A 17,288-nucleotide genomic window follows, 5' to 3' on the forward strand; every position below is an offset into this window, starting at 1 on the left:
GGACTTCCCGAACATTTGCTCCTTGCTTTACGTAACTTCTTTCCTTAAAAAAATGTACATGCTGGAAAAAAAAAATGTGTACATGCTTAGAAACTATTGTTAAGTGGAAGCTTGTGACAGAAGTCACCATAAACCCTGGACTTACTGAGGCAGACAAGGCCTCGACATTCCCAAAATTTGCTCTTTCCAACTGTTCTGCTTCAAGGAGAAAGTGTGTGCTCTGCGCTGGTCTTTCATACCTGTTGAGTTTTCCTTTGCTTTTATTTTCCCAGACCCAGAACGTACAATGTAATTTCTTTTAAAATCCTGAAAAGTTTGATTTTTAAGTTGGAACAAAGTTTTCAGACATTGATTTCATAGCTTTCTGGCAAAGATTACTTTGATTTTTATGTCCCTGTGATTCTATCATCAAATAGTTTTTATTGTAGTTGTTGCTGTTGTTTTTTCTGAAGCTCTGAATGTGAATGCTCTGGGTTTGTCTTTCCCTTTCAGAGCCAAACAAAATATTTGCTGCCCTCCCCGCTCAACTGCAGCAAGCTCCATGCTTGCCCCCATGTTCTCAGGCTTTCCTGGGCAAGAGGCACCTGCAACTCGGGTATCATTTGACTTTGATCCCCCTGCTGAGCTGGTTTGCCCCATTTTCTCCTTCATTTTGCCATGAACTGTGAAAGTTGCTTGGTCTCCTGCACTTAACAAAGTCCCATTAACATATGGTCTGTTGGTGCAGCAAATTTTTATTACAGGTTTGGAGATAATGGAGAATTATAATAAATAAAACAAGTTAAACAACCAAACCAATGAAACAAGAAGAACACAACCCGAACCAGGAAACATTTTAAAGCTCAGCCCCCTCATTTGTTGGGAGCTGCCTGTTCCATCCACAAGGGCTGTCTCTCACACCCCCTAACTAGACACATTTGCTCTTTCCCTTTAGATAACTTTCCCCCTCGTCTTCTGAAAGGATCAGAGACCCCACTCACTTCCATGTCAAGGGACAACTGAATACCCCTGTTAAGGATTCTACACCCAATTCCAATGCATGTGGGGCCCTTCCCCAGTACCCCCTCAAGCAATTCTCTGGCACTAACCAGGTGTTCTAGAAATCAACTTAATCCAGACACTATCTGGAGACAGCATCAGAGCCCACAGGTTAAGGGCTCAGTCCCACAAGCCTCTCATCCACTCAGATGTCAATTGCACAAGGTTGTTACCTAAATCAGAGATTCCCGCCACCCCCTCTTGGGCTCACAGGACTCAGGAACCAAGTTTACTCTCTAGATCATTGGTTTATTACAAAGTATATTAAAGGATATGAAAAAGCCTGCAGAAGAGAGCCACAGGGCAAGGTATGTGGGAAGGGAGTTGGCATTTCCATGACCTTCTTGTATAAACAATTCCCCAAATCTCCATGTGTTCACCAACCCTGAAACTCCCCAAACCTTGTCCTTTGGGGGATTTAAGGAGGCTTTGTTACATAGGCACGATTGGTGAAATCATGGGCCATTGGCCATGGACTCAACGGCACCTTTCCCTCCCCCAGAACTGGGGTGGTACTGAAATTTCCAACCCTCTAAACAGAGGGTTGATTTTCCTGACAACACTCCTCATCCTTAGGCAGAGTCCCAAAGTGTCTTCATTAGCATAACAAAGGCATCCTTGCCGCTCTCATTGCTTGAGAAATTCCAAGGATTTTAGGAGCTCTATGCCAGAAACAGGGGCTGGGAGAAAGACTAAACGTGTATTTCTTACTAGAAATCACAGGATCATACTTGCTGGTAGCAGTGGGGGGCTAGCAAGAAGCAGATGGAGCATGGAAGGATTCGACCCAAGACCGTTTAGTGAAGGGGTTATCGACACGGGCCAAGGGAAGTAACAAGAAATGTGAAATCTCCAGAGATTAGCAATGGCGGGAGGATGTTATCACTGCTGGGTCTGACCAGTCTGGTGAGAATCTGGTGACGGTTGGAGCCTCAGAAGAGCGAGCTCCATGACGAGCTGAGGCAGCAGAGGAAGACGGCCAACACTGGACCCTTGGGGAAGTAGGGATTGGGATACGGAGTGGGGTGGGATGCGATAAACACATCTCTCTCTCCTCTCCTCCTCTTTTCTCCTGCAGGTGCCTCTCATTGACTGAACCCACCTGAAAGCCAAGGGGCAGGGGAACCTGGGTCATGCAGTCCTGGAGGTCAGCCTCCCTGGGCACAGAGGAATGCAGCAAGAGGAGTACTACTAATAACCAGCCTGTTCTTTATACGGAGAAGTTTCATCTCTCTCTTTGTTTGAACTTCTCCCACTCAGATTAGTCCTATATTGGCAGTCTTTAAGCAACCAAAATCTTACCAAGTATTTTTTTTCCCCTCAAACTGAAGAGCTTTCTCTCCCTAAAGAGAATTCTGCCATTTGTCTAGAACAAAACCACCAGCATTAACAATAGTTACTCCTTCATGGTTCTTAAGGTTTAGAGCATCAGGTCTTTACAGTCTTTTCTCTGTGTATTTTTTAATGGTCTTATTGAATGCTTCCCCCCCTCCAAACACACCCTCAAGCAGCACAGGGCCGGGCTGTCTTAGCTATTAACACACAACCGGTGGTGTCCCCTAGCTCACCAGTGAATGTCTCTCATTGATTGTGTTTTATTAATATAGAAAATGAAAAAAAATATGTATATATATATGGGGACAATGGGGAAGGTGTGATACTGATAATCGTGTTCACAAATTAGTAAATGGTAGGTTGTGGGGATACCTGGGTGGCTCACTCAGTTAAGCATCTGCCTTCGTCTCGCGTCACAGTCCCAGGGTCCTGGGATCAAATCCCGCATCAGGCTCCCTGCTTTGCTCCCTGCTTTGTTTCCTAAGGAGGCTTCTCTTTCCCTATCTCCCTCTCTCTGGGACTGGAAAACAAGAAACCCTATAAAGGACTGCTTTTTTGCTCCTTTCCCTGCTTCTGTTCTTGCTAGGACCTGCACCCCACCTTACAGACGCCTTATAGAACAGATCATGCATGTTCTCCTTGTAAAGGGCAAGGAGTTAATGATTTCTTTGGAGTCTTCCAGCACTCTAGGTGAGATCTAAGGAGTGACCTGGCAGGATCAACAAGAGTGTTTTCCAAGACTACTGACTCACCAGGAAGCCTGATTCCGGGGCATAAGTGACTTATAGTGGACCCCCTAAACACGCCTCCTGTGTTGGGATGCCTGAGAAGACGTGTGTCTCCGACCACAATTCTCAGTAAAAACCCCAGACCCCAAGCAAAGACCAAATTCTGTCTCATTTCCTTTCTTAGTCGCCCAGATGCTCTGTCTCTATGTCTTCAATAAACTCTACTCTCACTTCTTCTTGTCTTGTGTTTGATTTTCATTTTGCTTAAAGTCAATGGCCATCTTGACTGGTCCTGCAGGACCCAGTCTGGGTCCTTCGACCTGCCCACCCAGCATCACCTCTGGGGCCTGAATAGGTAGCTCCAGCTGAAAGCCCCCCCCCCCATGACCCCAGTATTCTCCCCCTTACTCTAAGAAAGACTGGTGGATATTCAAAGAGATGCTAAGGGTGGCTGACACCTAATTATCCCAGGACAATTAAAGTAAGATTTCAAACAAAACACTGGTGACAAAGGCAATTTGCTCTCTTTTTTACTGTTAGGAGTAATTATTTGCTGGTTTATCTCTTGTAGTGATATTTTTATTTTGGGTCTAAAGAATAGACTGGTTGTTGGCTGCTTTGGTAATGATATGATCTGAAAGTTTTTAAGTGTCATTGTTCAGTTCCTGTGAAGAAAATAGTTAAGGTCAATTATTCAAAATAAAATAAATAGGGAAAAGAAATTATCAGAGTAGAGGTGTGGCTAATGAAAATGGCTCCTAGGACAGAAGGATTTCCTCTTTCCTCCCTTCCCCTCTTAGAGTCGTAGAGTTTAGGCAAGGAAGATGGATGAGGGGGAGGATGGGCCTTGCTGGAGAGGAGGGAAGGGGAGCACCCTCTCCTGGAGGGAGGCCAGGGTGGACCTTCTTCAATGGGCTGATAGCAGGATGCCTGCCCCAAGCTGCTTAATCAGCCTTTGCCCCTTTTATTGGCATGGGAGTGGGTGTGCGTTGAGGCTGAGGTGGGGGGCTGGTTCTCAAGGGAAATAATGTTGCACATGAGGGTCAGTTGTCCCAGGATCAATGAATTCCAAAAAGAAAATGCATGTCAGGGACTTACCCTGGTCACCATTCTGCTGATGGCTTCTAGTTCCTGCTATTGTGACAAGGCAATGTTCTAGGTTAGATTCCTTACTGTATCAAGACAGGTGTGTCACGTGCTCTAGGCAGAAGGAGCAGGTACGACACCTAGGGGCATGGTGCCCGCCTTCTAAGACAGACAATGACATAGAAAAGGTGGTAAGAATATGCCATATATACCACCTTTCCCCTCAGCATCAGCGGCTTCATCTCTGGGTAAAGATACTGCCTGATCTTCCCACAGGGACGATGAGATAATTGCTATTAATTGCTTTCTAAAGGGGACAGGTCCTCTCATAATGATGCTCTGGGTTTTCTCCTTTAAGACTTGTATGACCTGCTATATTCATTTGACACTTTGAAAGTTCTTTATCCTGCCTGGATCTAGTTTCCTCCTCCGCTAAAATAGGGATATTAACAGTCCCCACTTCACAGGGTTATTGTGAAGTCTGAATGGCTTAATGTACGTAAAACACTTACAACAGTACTGTCACTGTGTTGGTCAGAATGTTTGTGCTACTAAGCACTTCTACTTAACATTTAAGAATTTCTCATTCACCCAGACTCTGCTGGGGGTCCAAAGACTGCCCAAGGCCATCCCCTTCCATGGGGTGACTCAGGGCTCCAGGCAGTTTTCACCTTGAGTCTTCTTCACCTCATGATAGAGAAAGGTGAACAAATGTCTTCAAAGGAGGGAGACACCCAGGCAGCATTTATCCCTGGGATCCCACTCCCTTTTCCATGCATCTGTGAGACACAGAAGTGTAACCTACATGACCTTGGGCTTGACATGATTACACACTAAGACCTAGTAGACAGATGTCCAGGGCTCTTGCACAGAAAAAATCGTGATGTGTGGATTCTGGACTTGTTTTCAGTTCTAGGTCCAAGCAGGGGAAAAATGAGTTTCACCCCTTCCCCCACTACCCCCAGCCTCTGTCACCATAACAGAAAACACCAGTCTGGAAGGGCAGCTGCAATGTTTAGAGGAGAAACTGCTGGTCATGACCAAAGGAGCATAGGAGTAGACACAGGGTACTTGCAAGAGAGAGACTGAGGGGTCATGATCTCAGGGTCCTGGGATTGATTTCCGCATCGGGCTCTCTGCTTGGCGGGGAGCCTACTTCCTCCTCTCTGTCTCTCTGCCTGCCTCTCTGCCTACTTGTGATCTCTGTCTGTCAAATAAATAAATAAAATCTTTAAAAAAGAGTGAGAGAGAGACTGAGGCACAAAACTCTAGCCTTTGGAAGCATGCATCCAGGCAAAGAAAAACCTTCCTTAAAAATCAGTTAGGAAAGGGCACCCTGGGTGGCACTGTCTGTTAAGCATCCAATTCCTGGTCTCAGCTCAGGTGATCTCAGGGTCCTGATCTCAGAGTTGTGAGATCGAGCAAGCCCTGCACCAGGCTGCACACTCTGCATGGAGTCTGCTTGGGATTCTCTATCCCTCTCCCTCTGCCCCTTCCCCACCAATGCACACTCATTCACTCTTTAAAATAAATAAATAAATCTTTTTAAAAATTAAGTTAGGAAAACATCAGTACTTCTGAATTTTACAGTAAGTGAGCATACAAGCAACTACTAAGGTTTAGTAAGTAGAATGCAGACTCCAGAAGCAGGTGTCTTGGCGTTAGAGCACCTAAAGACACAAAATCAGGGGTCCAGACTAGACCACAACTATTTCTCTAGCCTTAGAGATGACTGAGTATCAGAGAAGTAGAACTGGAAACAGCATTTGCAATTCTCTGTGTGTTACCTGTGAAATCTCCCTTAATGTCCACACCATATGAGGTAGGGACCATTTTATTCTTTTTTCTTTTTTTAAGTATTTTATTTATTTATTTGGCAGAGAGATAGAGAGCACAAGGAAGCAGAGCGGCAGGCAGAGGGAGAGGGGGAAGTAGACTCTCCACTGAAAAGGAAGCCTGATGTGGGTCTCCATCTCAGGAGCCTGGTTTCATGACCTGAATGGAAGGCAGACTCTTAACTGACGGAGCCACCCAGGTGCCCCAAGGGACAATTTTATTCTTAACTGAGATTGACATTGGTCACCCAACTGCCCTTTAGTCTGGAGGAAGTTTGGACGTGATGCCAACTTTCTACAGACTGTGGCTCAGCCAGTGTCAAGGAGTCCTCTCCCTCTCTGGGTCAGGGAAGTGAGAGATGGGGCCTCCTAGCCCAGCTGCAGCACGGGTGTACACCATGGATGGAGAGACCCTGCAGGAGTGTTTGAGTCAAGTGTCGGAGTATTTGAGTTCTGGCCTGGTGGGTTTCAGTAGTAGATTTTCCTATCTCATCTACCAAAGGCACAAGTTCTTAAATATCATTTTACATCATTTCACAGGACAGAATTTAGTACAAATTATAGTTGCTTCCTCTGTCCCAGAAGAGAAGCTTCTGACTAACACAGCCTGAAGCAGCTTCCATTCAGCTGGACCCTAAGTCCCTCACTTACTGTCCTGCATGCGATCTTTCCCATGGGTGCCTGAAAGCTCTGGGTCAGTCATGTCGACAGGGGATAGATGAGTGCATTCCCACCAAAATGCACATGGGAAACTCCACCAGGACCTAGAAGGTATTGCCTCTCCCTAAAAGTCTCTGACTGAGCACAATTTAGAGACCAATTTAGGTCTGGGGAAAAGGCCATTCAATGTCTTCCCTCCCAAGCTGGAGTGGAGGGGTCTGGCCCCACAGCAGCAGTGTTTATTGGGAGTTTCAGGCAAGTCTGGGCTTGTCTGGCCATTTATAGCACAGGCTGCCAGGTGCCTATTTATGTGACAGAATAAGGGGTCCACTGGGACAGAGCAAACCCAAAGGAAGGAGTTCCATGCACAGGGACAATGATAGCTACTGAGCTGTTAGGGGGGTCTGGGGGGCTCCTATCCCCTGCCCGGTCCCATGAACTTGTTCTACTCTGAGCCTGGGCATGGGGGTGTGCGCAAAACCAGGAAGAACAGCCATCCCCCAGATCATGGTGAATAGTGTACCAACACAGCAAGAACAAGTCTCCATGAACCGGTAAAGAGCCCAGTCTGATTTAGCATATGGAGGACTCCAGAACATTCTATACAGCAGCACTGGCAATAGCAGAAGGTTTGTCTCCAAGTGGAGGCTCAGCGGCCAGCGCCATGTTGACTCAGCAGGAACAGGATGCAGCAGCTATGGCTGCAATGGGAGGTGGCTCTCCAGGTAACTTTTCAGGGGCTCTGGTGGCTTTTTGGCACAGGCCTGGCATCAGAGGCCTCAGCAGCAGCCATTCTAGGCCATCCCTGATGAGAGGGAAAAAATGGCCTAGAGTATGGGGAGAAACCAAGGCATGCTATTTGTATCATGATCTTGATTTTCACCCCTGCCTTGGGAAAACCCACAGGCTGTCGTAGTCCACATCCACAGGCTGAAGAAAACTTCTAGTCTCTCCTGGCTCCAAGGAAGAGTAGACACCCCACTACACCAAGCTACGAGGGATAATTATACCTCCCTAGGTCACCTTTTCTGGGATAATTAGGGCAAGACCAAGATATGAGCAGGCCCTAGGCAAGGCTCCCATTGAGCCTGCTAGGGCTGGGTAATTGACCACCTCTTGTGGCCAATATTCTTTATACACATGTTCAATGTTCACTTGGGAGAAAGACTGAGCTGTGTGTGGGGGATGAGCAGAGGTCACCGCTGGCAGGAGTCTGCATCCCCTCCTTTGGGTGGTACAGATCTCCAGGTTCCAAAGACCCCTAGGGAGGCAGTTTCAGGTGGCCTAGAACCCCAGCAGAGATGGCTGAGTGGAACAGAAACTCTGCAGGTAACAGGTCTGCCCCTCTTCCAGAGAAGCCTTTTATATTTTTTGAGGATGTCTAGGACATACCTTTTGGAGCTCTGGTCCCCTTCAAGAGTGGCTTTTGAGAACACTCCTTTTGCTCGTACCTAGTTTAAGTTAAGAGTGGGTCTGGAAAGTCGTATTTTCTCTATCTTGTTACATTTTAGTGCAAACCTCATTGAGGTTGGTTGCCTAGCAAATCCCCCTTTAATCTAGCTCTGGGAGTATTGCTCCCCTATCAGCCAGAAAGTGCTTTGTGGCTAATTTTCTGCTCACTTTAATTCTGCTTACTGGTTTGTGAATACGGAACCTCACACAGAGGTTTTGGTTGAGGATACACATTTTTTTTTACTCTCCTTACCCTTTGTTCTCCTTTTCTCCCTCCAGCTGGTCAAACTTCAACCCCATCTATCAAATACATATAAAATAGTTTCCTCAAAAGTTCAGATTAATAGTACCAGAATCTTTGATTTTGTAGAACTACATATTACTTTGATACCTATTTTTGCTTTACCTACTGTACAAACAGAATCTGAAAACAAGTTTTTTGTTTGTTTGTTTGTTTGTTTTTAAGAAACAGAGAGAGAGAGTGTGTGAGCACATGAGCATGAGCAGGGAGGGGCAGAGGGAGAGGGAGAGAGAGAGAGAGAGAGAGAGAGAATCCCTAGCAGGCTCCATGCCCACCAGGGAGCCCAGCAAAGGGCCTGATCCCACAACTCTGAGATCATGACCAGAGCGGAAATCAAGAGTCGCGTGCTCAGCTGACTGAGCTACCCAGGCGCCCCTGAAAACAAGTTTCTAAAATGAATACCAGCTCACATAGCTCTCTGTTTGTCCTCCTTTTATAGCTCCCCAATGTCTGTGTGATAAAAGTCTGTATTCTCTGGCTTGATATTTAGACCTTTTGTGATCAAACCTCACCTCCTTTTCCACCGTGCTCTCCAAGATTCCCTCTCATGCCCTTTGACTTGTACCCATACTGAAAATTATAAGCATTCCAGGATTACAACAAAAAGCTCTTAGAGACAGACACCCAATTATCCAGCAGGCTCCCAGGACACTGTCTGAACTTTCTGAAACATCAGGGAAAACAACGAAGTGACATCTCCAGCATGATTCATAGTACTAAATACTTACAAATTCGGCATGCACCAGACCCATGGCACAGTTCAAATCAGCCGAAGTCTTCTCATTGCTCAGCTCCCTTCCATCACCACAGCAGCCCACACCCAGTAGTAAACAACGAGGACCCCCAACAAAAGAAGGAAGACATTAAATTTCAGTGTTCATAGTTTAGAGTCTCACGTAGCTGTCCAGTTTTTCTCTCCTTGTTATCCTATGATATACAATCCTTGAAAGAGTCCCATCTGACTCGGACAGAGAAACCTCTGTGTCTTCCAAGCTGCCCACGAGTGCTTGCTTCGGCAGCACATATACCAAGCTGCCCATGATGGAGTCATAGGATATCCCCAGCCTTAAAAACTAGCCAAGGAAATGACATGAGAGTTTCTTTTCATTGGACAACAGGCAACATAGGGCAGTAATCACTGAGAGACGGGAAATAAATGAGATGAGACCTACAGTGGCCTCCATTTATTGCCTGTAGAGTTTCCAGGCTGATGTTCAGAGAGGCGAAGTCCAAACAGAGCTTGACAATTCGGTTGAATTGAGTTTGACAGAGTTCAAAGCTTAGAGATGCCAAATTGGCTACAATTTCTAGGGCAAAATACGAGAGAGGGGGGAGCTTCACAGAGAGCTCCAAAAATCTGTGAAAAGATCCTGTGGAGTATGTGGATGAGGACTGATCAGAGTATGTATGCACTACCTGAGGCCAGGAAAAGAATCAGTAGAAAGGAGCAGGCATGGGCGCCCGGGTGGCTCAGTCAGTTAAGCAATTGCCTTTGAATCCGGTCATGATCCCTGGGTCCTGGGATCGAGTCCCACTTCTGGCTCCCTGATGAGTGGGGAGCCTGCTTCTCCCTCTCCCTCTGCCTTCCCCTCCCCTGTTTATACTCTCTCTGTGTGTCAAATAAAAAAAAATAAAATTTTTAAAAAAAGGAGTGGGCAAAAAAAAAAAAAATTAATGGAGATCACACAAGGCTAGAAATAATTTGTGCTCCCATGAGCCAGGGTAGGAAGACCTTATAATACAGTGGGCATTGAGCGCAGATTTCAGAAGATATTGCCTTAATGGTGAGACCAAATTAGCCCTAGATCTTCCCTAACAAAATACGAAAGTCAGCCTTGAAATAATTGCTCCCCAGAACAAAGTCCAACAATATACAAAGGTAAACAACATAACCCATAAATTGTGTACTGTTTAGCATACAGTAAAAAATTATCAGGAGTGCAAAGAAGCAGGAAAAGGTGACCTATAACTACAAGAAAAAGTGATACCATAAATAGATTTTCAAAAGACACTGATATTAGAATCAGCACACAAGGATGTTGATACAGTGATTATAAACATACTCCTTATCTTCAAGGAGATAAAGGAAAACATAAACACGGTGAGAGACATGGGAGATACAAAAAAGCCCCAAATCAAATTTTTAGAGATCAAGAATACTCCATATTAAGTAAAAAATACACTAGATGAGAGTAACAGCCAATTAAACATTGAAAAAGAAAGATAAATGAATGTGAAGACATAGTAGTAGAAATATTTAAACTGAAAGCAAGTAAAAAGATTATATCAAATTGAAAAAAACATCAGTGAGCTATGAGATTATATCAAGCAATTGAACACATGTATAATGGGAGTTCCCTTTTTTTTTAGTTAACATATAGCACAGTATTTTTGGAGTAGAATTCAGTGACTTATCACTTACATACAACACCCAGTGCTCATCACAACAAGTGCCTTCCTTACTCCCTCCCCATCACCCCTCTAGGCCACCCCCCACCCTCAATTTGTTCTCTGTTGTTAAGATCACTTATGGCTTATTTCCCTCTCTCTTTTTTAACTTTCCCTCTTCCCATATGTTCATCTGTTTTCTTTCTTAAATTCCACATGAATGAGATCATACAGTATTTGTCTTTCTCTGATTTATTTCACTTAATATAATACTCTCTAGCTGCAGCCACAATGTTGCAAATGGCAAGATTTCATTCTTTTTGACTGTTGAACATTTAATGCAATTCCTGTCAAAATGCCACCAGCATTTTTCACAGAGCTGGGATAATCCTAAAATTTGTATTGAACCACAAAAGATCCCAAATAACCAAAGCAATTCAGAAAAAGAAAAAACTGAAAGCATCACAATTCTGGATTTCAAATTATATTACAAAGTTGTAGTCATCAAAACAGTTTGGTAATTGGAGTTTTATGAGGAAATTTTAAAAAGAGTGAAAAAGAGCAAAAAGGAAAAATACATGAAAAAATCATGACCAAAAAGGTCTAAATGTGATGAAAATTATAAATCCATAGAAAGAATAATCTCAGCAGACCCCAAGCAAAAGAAACATGAATAAAACAACACGACGGTATATCATAATCAAATTGCTTAAAACAAATGATAGAGAGAAAGTCTTAAAAGCAGCCAAAGAAAAAGACATATTAAATGAAGGGGCTAAAGAATGCCAATTTCCCATGAGAAATTAAGCAAATCAGAAGACCACAGAGCGATATCATTAAAATACTGAAAGAAAAACTGCCCTCATAAAATTCTACACTCAACCAAAAATCTTCAAGAAAATGAAAGCAAACTAACAGGAAGTTGAGAGAATTTATCATCAGCATACTAACTTTACAAGAAATGTTAAAAGGAATTTCTTAGACAGAAGGAAGATGATACCCTTGACAATATACAGAAGAATGAAGAGCGGTGGAAATGGTAAACATATAGGTAAACGAAAGTATATCTTGCCCCCTCATCTTCCAAATCTCTTTAAAAGATAATTGACTGCTCCAAGCAAAAGTAGTAACAATGTACTGTGGAGTTTAGGACATAGGTAGAATGTTATACATTAGAATGTATGAATAATAATAGCACAAAAGTCTGGAGGGGAAGTGTTGAAAAGTTCTTAAACTATATGTAAGTAGCATTACATTATTTGAAGACAGACTGTGATGAGTTAAAGATGTACACTGTGGGGGCACCTGGGTGACTCAGTTGGTTAAGCCTCATACTCTTGGTTTTGGCTCAGGTCATGATCCAGAAGTTGTGACACCAAGCCCAGTGATGGGCTCCATGTTCAGTATGGAGTCTGCTTGAGATTCTCTCTCCTTCCCCCTTCCCCTCTCCCCTGCTCACTCTCTCAAATAAATAAATATATAAAATCTTAAAAAAAAAAAAAAGATGTATATTGTAACTCCTAGAGCAACCACTAAGACAAGACAAAACAAAGAGTTATAGCTAATAAACTAATAATAGAGATAAAACAGATTAGGATAGGGACATGCTCAAGGTCATCAGTACTTAACATCCATATATCAAAGGGAAATAAACAAAACTACAAAGCAAACGGGGGGAGGATAAAGGACCTGGGTCTCCCTATGTAACTGTAGCCTAGTCATGAAATGCAACCACAAGGTATCCTAACATAAAAGATAACGTGGTTGTCATTGGCACCACTAATCTTAGAGAAACACACATATGTTTGTAGAGAGTGACATTAACTGACACAAAAGGCACCACCCAGGGATGCAAAGAAAGAGACACTCAGGCCAAATTGGTGAGACAGGTGTAAGGTATTGACTCCAGCTGTCCCCTTTCCGCTGAGAACTCAATCTAGATCAACCCAAATTCCATTTTGAGAATTCTATTTTTAAAGCCTCTCTACCACCAAGGACTTGTAGCTACTCAAGTCAACATATGTTCTCATGTTCTTCTCTCTCCTCTGACTGCAACACCTTTCCCTGTCTTGTTACCTTGGCCAAGTCCCAGTTGACTGGTAGGTTTCAGTTAATGAATCACCTCTCCTGCAAAGCATGGCCTACTCTCTCCAGGTGATTGCCACTGGGTTCCCACAGCACCTGGAGCACAACTGTAGCTTAGCATTAAGATACAGTCTATCCAGGGCACCTGGGTGGTTCAGTCGTTTAAGTGGCCAACTCTTGATTTTAGCTCAGGTCATGATCTCAGGGTCATGGGATCGAGCCCCACATCAGGCTCTGTGCTCAGAGTGGCATCTGCTTGTCCCTCTCCCTCTGCTCCTTCCCCCCAACACTCATGTGCGATCTCTCTCTATATATCCCTATCTCTATCTCTAAAATAAGTAAATAAAACCTTTAAAAAAAAAAGATACCACCTTCTGGCACCCCTAGAAATCATTATAGCTTCTTACCAAATAACCCTGCACCCTACAACCCTGATGTAAAAACCATCAAAGAAATATTGAAGTATTTGTCTTTATATCTTGTGGTCTTCCTCTCCTATAAAATCATGTTGAGATAATTTGAAAAGTTAGAACACCAGTAAAACAGGAAACTTCAAAATAAAAGTTGAATAAAAATCAAAGCAAAGTCTCAAGAAACAGATACATAGAATATTGGGGTACATTTCTGAAATCAAAGACAAAAATTAGCTCTGTGCTTCAGAATCTAACACAGAATTAGGAACATTTTGGGCCGCAGAGAGTTGAATAAAGAAGTAAAGGGAGAAAAGAGTTCAGAGCCCTTTTAATTGATTGTCCCAGGGCAGAGAATGAGAGCCCATGGTAACATCCTGCCATGACCCTCAGACCTTCCAAAGATTCTATAAAAATGCATATTAAATTATTAAATATTATTAAATCATTAAATATTTAAATATTATTACATATATTAAATTACATCTATTAAATTCTAATATGCTGAAATTGGCCAGAGTGGTTCCTGTTTTCTTTTTTTCTGCAGCATCATGGTGAGCAGACACCCATGAACAGAAAAATACATATAATAGACCGGCCAGGGATTTCTGGGCTTTGTGAAGTCCATTGCTCCAAGAATCTCCCCTACAGGTTTTTCTGGGTTGGGTTAGTGAGCATCGTCCCTGAAAGACCAAGTAAGTCCAGTTTCTGAAACCTTCCTGTAAGTGGCCCGGATGAGGCTCTGGGGAGCTGTCTCCTTAAATGACTTCTTGTTTTTCTAGCCACAAATAGTATGTTGTAGATAATATATTATAATAAGCAGTTACTCCTACTGTTAACCCTATTTACAGGTGAGACTACTGAGGGTTGGAGTGGTTAGTGATGCACCCATCATCTCAAAGGTGGTGAGACTCCATTGAGACAACTGGACCCATTCCCGTGACCTCGGCAGCAGCCCAGCATCTCCAGAAACTGTCAGCTCTGACTGGATTTCAAACAGCATTGTATTTCTTGATGTAGGGTTGCTGCCTGTCTATATTTATGTCTATATTTGCAAGTCTGACAAACTTCAAAATAAAAAAAAAAATACACGCAAAAAGAAATATATTTTTGAGAAAGGGAAAAACCATCCAATAATGGCAGAGACAGAACTGACTTGGTAAATGTTATGGGCTTTAAAAACAGTATTAAACTCCTCAGCAACTTTCATAATAGTCATGTGCCAGGACACAGAGAAAACCACGTTTTACCATCTGTTAGCTCTTACATTTGGCATCTTGTGAGATGTCACTTTTCAACCAAAGAGCCATCATCAATTTCAGATCAGGTGAAGAGTAACAGGTGATTAACTCTTTTTCCAAAGAAGCTGTCAAATTTTTGCTTGTGGTATTCTATTCATAACTGGGTGGCTATGTATCAGAAAGTAGAACTAAGAAGATACTTGAAGGTGTGTGTTTTTGTTCCTTATAAAACATGTGCAGTGTTCTGACATTTCTATCGCAGCTTCTGTTAAGGACGAGGAACAGATCCTTCGCTCTCCTCCAGTGAGAGCAGCTCTCTTGCACAGAAGCAAGCTCTGTCTCCTGGTTGGGCAAATCCAGGCTGTTGGTTGTGTCTCAGCCTGCACCACCTCCCCCTTGATTAATGAAACTCTGCAGGGAGCCTGCTCTGTGTCAGCTGGGTTGAACATTTCAGGACGTAATCAATTTCCTTTGTCAGTTTCTCTGCTTTATCTGATTACAAACTCTTTCCTCTCTAAATATCACTTTCCATAACAATCAGGCAGGAGATTCCATCATTTATCACTCACTCCTTCTGCAACAACTTTTATTTTGTAGCATGTGATACAGGCAATTTGTCCCTCCAAAACCCCTCTCTGGGAGATGGGTGAGCTAATCCTCATAGTGAAGACTCCCCGCCACTCTTCTGGGGTGGGTGGGTGGGAGGGCATTTTGACCTAGACCACCTTCCTAATTTCCTTTGGCAACTAAGCAGAGTTTGTTTCTCTGTGAAGCTATTCTTGATTGTGGGCCTCTTAGGATCTAGGTCCTCTTTGTATATGATGTCAGAAGTATTCCAAGAACCCTCTCAGGGAGCTATTATCCTGATTTTTACAGCAGAGAAATTTGAGGCTTAGTAAGGTGAAGGTGAAGTGATCTGCTGAGGGTCATAGAAGTCTCATTGATTCTAAGGTACAAGCCCTTTCCACCTCCATACCTAGGTGTCCTCCTGGCTGTTGGTCCCTGTTCCTGGGGCCCGTGGGTCTAGGAATGGGGCTTCTGTGGAATCTCCGTCTCTGTGACCCATATCCTCTCCCACCTATCTTCTCGGCCACACGAAAAGCTTCCCGAAGGCTCAGTCACTATGTGTCTAAGACCTCTGGGTGTGCGCTGGGTGGTTGGTATTCAGGTAGTCAGATGGGCAATCAGAAAAAAGCACATGCTTTTTTACCCAGGGACTGACTTCGGGACAGTTATGTGCTCCCGAGGTGAATTTTACTTTTATTTACATTTTTACCTTTTCTGTTTTAAAAGTGGCTATAGTTCCTTCCTGGGGTTTTGTGTTCTCTTTCTGGAGATCACCTTGAACCAGGTCCCAAGTAGGTCCTCACAAAGAGCCAGATGCATGGTCGTTTCCTCTGTGTGCTGGGCAGAGCGAATGGGTGCCCTCAGCATCGTCCTAGCAAACTCTGGGGATGGGGGCATCAGGAGGCTTCTGAAGAAACCAAGGGAATATGACTCACCTTGAACCTGGCTTTGCCACTTTCTTCTCCAGCAAAGAGTAATTTCCCAAAAAGGCTGGGTCCCTCTTTGCCAGCTACTCTCTGAGTCTCTCAGCCCCGTTAAGCCTGCCTGGAAGAAGACTGTGAGGTCACAGCCTTCCGTCCTCCCACAGGGATTCATGAACACCAGTCAAGACCTTGAGATGAGATCCCACTGCCGGCAAGGTCTCAGGGTTTTCTCAGAGAGGGCACCATGGGGCAGCAGCGCAAACACACACCACCGTGGTTCTCCATCACACAACAGAACAAAACGGAAGCACAGAAGATGATGTTCACCCCACTTACTAAGTATAACCTCAGAAGTTGTGGGCACTTCTGATGTTTTCATCACATAGCCTTCAGAACTTGTCATCACAGCCCTAGGGCAAAGCATTATTGCTGCTGGGGGAAACTGTTGGGGCAGCAGAGTGGCCAATGGAAAAGGGACCTGTGTGTCTCCCCTGACACCTGCCTGGGGCCAGGGCTGTGCAGTCTGACCTGGACAGAAAAGTCCAATGGTGAAAGCAAGTTAGGGGTCAGGGCATGAAATGGGTCAGGGAGATGGTTCAGGAGACCGCTTCTCCATGGCAATGGCCTCAGGGCACCACAAAGTGGTAATGAGACAGTGAAGGGTCAAATGTTGTCCTCTCGAAGGACTGGGGTGTGCTGGATGGTCTCAAAGTATTCTTCAGTTCCCTGTCATTTAACACCCTCTTCATGAGCTCATGCTATGTGCTAGGAGCTCAGTACTCCGAAGAGCTGACAGTTTTATGGTTAAGGGACAACATTTTTATAGAGTTCAAGAACAGTTATATTAGTTTTCTAACCACACGTATGTCCTGAGCGAGACAAGAAGCTAAAAAAGCAGGGAGGCCATCAGCTGGATGCTAAAATTGCAGAACAAAATTTGTAAGGAGTCAGCCTTCTGTTGGTTTGGGAACAAACAGCAGTGGGCTAATGGGAAGAAAGGCGTGCGCGTGGGAGCCACCCACAGATGGGACTTGGATCTTGGTGTCACTCCCCACGTATCATGTTACCTTTAAGGAAATGTCTCTGTTTGTATGCTTGGCTGATACCAGCTGGTGGAAAGTTCATGTGTTGCTTGAGATTCAAGGCTGCTTGAATTTACAATCCTTAATTTGTAGGATTTATATAATACAGCTAAATTGAATCCAGCGCGTCTTGTTGGGGAAAGCATGGATCTGGGAG

The 17,288-nt window shown here is 44.0% G+C and overlaps 1 long non-coding RNA gene across 9 annotated transcripts in view; it reads left to right on the forward strand.

Annotated features, from left to right (window-relative positions):
* Positions 1-17,288, forward strand: part of LOC309848780 — a 43,014-nt gene that overhangs the window by 15,942 nt on the left and 9,784 nt on the right. For 4 of the 9 annotated variants that reach the window (XR_014303263.1, XR_014303264.1, XR_014303266.1 and 1 more), the window contains exon 3: positions 2,117-3,336. The exons of 3 other annotated variants lie outside the window; for them this stretch is intronic. This is a non-coding gene — a long non-coding RNA (uncharacterized lncRNA). Of the gene's footprint in view, positions 1-2,116; positions 3,337-12,175; positions 12,665-14,169; positions 14,409-17,288 lie in introns of those variants that run through there. 2 more of the 9 variants (XR_014303262.1, XR_014303265.1) reach the window with 2 other exon arrangements.

This window comes from Mustela nivalis, assembly GCF_964662115.1.
Source record: "Mustela nivalis genome assembly, chromosome: 15".
Classification (NCBI taxonomy): domain Eukaryota; kingdom Metazoa; phylum Chordata; class Mammalia; order Carnivora; family Mustelidae; genus Mustela; species Mustela nivalis.